Genomic DNA, 3,571 nt, shown 5'->3' on the forward strand with positions numbered 1-3,571 from the left:
TGTAATATCGAAAGAACTAAATTCCCAATCAGGTGTTGCATCATTTTCCATTGAAGCCAAGATTACAAAGAATAACATGTCGACTCACATTGCACGTAATATGAGGTGGCATAAGGACGAATATTTTGATGATGATGTACTACGACATTCGACAGAATTTGATAAAATGTATCTTGATTTTGAGGCACAGCAAAGAAATGTCAGATTAGGACTTCTTACCGACGACTTCAAATCGTTTGGACATTTTTCAAATGAGCACAACACTTGGCTGATGGTTGTCATGGAGATTCCTTATAACTTTCCCTCTAGTGATGCATGAAAAAAATCAACGATCATGAGTTTTTTTAATACCCGGGCCAAAGTCACCCAATGATTTCATTGATGTTTATATGCGGCTATTGACTGGTGGGTTGATAGATTTATGGAAAAAAAATAGTGTACGAACGTACGACAAGTCCATTGAGAAAATGTTTACTATGTGAACAACAATTATGTGGACAATTCATGATTTCCCAGCTTATGGTATGTTGTCAGGCAGGAGAATCAAAGGTTATATAGCAAACCCTATATCGATGATTACTGATTACACCTTGTCATTTTGGCACTCTTGGAAGATATGCTACTTGGGCCACCGAAGATAGCTCTTCTTCAATCATGACTAGCGTAGGGAGTCTAAAGCATTTAATGGGAAAACAAAGTTTCAGCTTAGATCAAGGGAATGGTCCGGAGATGAGATATTGTCCAAGTTGAATAGTCTTTGATTCGGGGAAAAGACCGAGACTAGTGGAACTACTAAATTGGACGAGAAAGAGTATTTCTTAAATTATACTGGCCAAAGTTGAAAATCAAACACATTGCGGTTCCCATGCATATTGAGAAGAACCTTTGTGAAAATGTGATGGGAACAACTTTATCTATCGAGGGAAAATTGAAGGACACCATGAAGAATCGTATTGGCATGAAAGAAGTGGGGATAATGCTTAACCTGTGAGATGAATGTGTCAATGGTAACTAATTATACTTTCAAACCGGATCATAAGAAAGGTTCCTTAAGTGATTGCAAAGTGTGAAATTTCCAGGTGGGCACGCTGGCAATATATCAAGACACGTTAAAATGGACAGTGGCACGTTGTTGGGTTTGAAGAGTTGTAATTTTCATGTGTTACCACAACGACTCATTTCCATTGGTATTTGACCTTACTTGGACAACGAGGTTGATAAGACGATAACATGTTTGTCTTAGTTCTTCTAGCAATTATGTGCTAAAATGTTGCGAAAGTTAGATGTAGATGACATGAGCAAGGATTTTATGTATGTCTTATGCCAGCTAAAGAAAATATATCAGCGGACATTTTTTGCACGAGAATGGTTCACCTTCTAATACATCTACCAGATGAGGCAAAGCTTGCTGGGTCGGTGCATAATCGTTCGATGTATCCAATTGAGAGGTAATCTTATCAGTATGTTTGTTAATATTCTTCATCTAGAAATTGAAATAAAAATTCTCATAATGTTATTTTTTACTGCTCGTCTCGTACAAGCGGTTCGTCCGCAACAAGGCATGACCCGAATGATCCATAGCGGAGGTGGTCATTGTATAAAAATCACTTAGGTTTTGTGCGATGTATCTCCGAAATGTTGAAACTTCCTTTAATAAGCACCTGCGCAATTTTGACGGGATAAGCTAACCAAAAAACTATTTGTCTTTGCTCAACCTACATGACCATTCAACGAAGAACCTTTGTCTGAACCATTTAAAGATGGCGACTTGAAGGTGGCTCATTAGGTCATATTAAACAATTGCAATAATGTCTGGTTATTCCGCAAACAACAACATGCATTGATGAAAACCTAATATCCTTTCAATCATGGGTTGAAATGGACAGACATTTATTTTCGATTTAGTTTGCCAAACATGTAAGTCTTTTTATTTTTAAATTAATTTGTTTTTGTTTGTTGAAGAAAACTTACATATACAGTGGTATTTGATTAAATTAGATGAGACAGTTGAGAGAAGATAAATCGCCCTTGTTCGACGAAGAACTACTGGAACTAGCATGTGGCCCCATAATAGCCGAAACGTACTCTGGTTGTTACATGAATGGAGTAAAATTCATGACAGCGGAATAATGTGATAAGTTGTACACTAAAACAGTGAAATTTTTGTACTGGGAAAAATGCAAATAGTTTTTTCTTCGACAAAATTATAAGTGTGGTTCAATTGTTATACGCAAACTGTAAGGAGGTTAAGCTGTTCACATGTCATTGGTATGATACAAACCCAGATAACCCAGACAATGTTATTGAAGATAATTTCTTGTTATTCATCAGCATAAACATTCGGTGGTTTGAGGATGATTGCCACATCCTTGGAAGTATGGGGAAACAAGTATTCTACCTCATGATCCAAAGACAAGGGGAGAGGGTTGGAAAGTAGTCCAGTTCATACAATATAGAAATATTTGGGACTTTCTAGGACCACAGAAAGATGACAATGAGGATACATGAATTTGGTAACAAGCAGGATATTCTTTAGTTAAAAAATAAAGTATGCTAGACTGATTTGTCAAGGTCACCAATCAACTAAGTTCAAATTTGTCAGTTAATCAAACACAAATCAATAAATCAAACTTAGCTTATTGTAAGTTTTCCTAGTCAACAGTAGTCCAGTTCAATACACATATTAACATCTAAAATAATCAATGTGGACTAGATATAGGAACTAGTCAACAGGTACATATTCATCAGAACCAAAAACCAAGATTCAAGAAACAAACTTTGTAGACTAGTATGTTAGCCTAGTCAACAACAAGACAATTAGATCTCACAATGCAACAACATATAGTTAAGAACCTTACATATTAGTTCATCAACTAAGTAGTTCATACATCATACCATAAACATATCAAGATAGTAAGTAAGTTTAAGCATGAAGAAACACAAAAAGTTTTGATCGAAAAAATCCACCTTTGCGTTAAAAATTGAGGATTGTACGGAGTTCCATCCATTAGTGAAAATACCATATAAAGTACTACATCAACCTCAATTCCTAAATCTAATATATGAAACAGCTTTACCTTTGTGCAACCTTACTTTGCACAAGATGAAGATGTCTTTAGTGTTCACTAGAAGGCAGCTCCAACCTTGGAACTTTTCTGCTTGTGGCACCGAGACCAACACTCTTAATGCAAATGATATGATGGTGATGATAATGTGAAATTTGGATTCAAAAGACCAATCAGTTTCTCTAGTCAAAGAAACCAACATGAACCCGATAATAGGTCTAAATGAAGACTTGAAAGCTAGACCATGAAAACAATGCAAACCTATTCTCAATGATTGGTAGTTTAATGCATGAAAAACGTTTTGGCAGCTAGGGTTCCATAAATAAAGGAGAGGCAAGCTCAAGAGCTTTGAATGCACTCTATCTTTCTAAAATTTAACTAGATAACCTAAGAACAAATGAGCCCTAGCAATTATTTTTAAGCAAAATGATTGTTTGTTTTCAGCTAACAAGTATAAGAAATACTTGTCAACCTAGAAAATGATCTGAATAGATCAAAGGCTAAAA

This window comes from Malus domestica, chromosome 11 (genome assembly GCF_042453785.1).
Source record: "Malus domestica chromosome 11, GDT2T_hap1".
Classification (NCBI taxonomy): domain Eukaryota; kingdom Viridiplantae; phylum Streptophyta; class Magnoliopsida; order Rosales; family Rosaceae; genus Malus; species Malus domestica.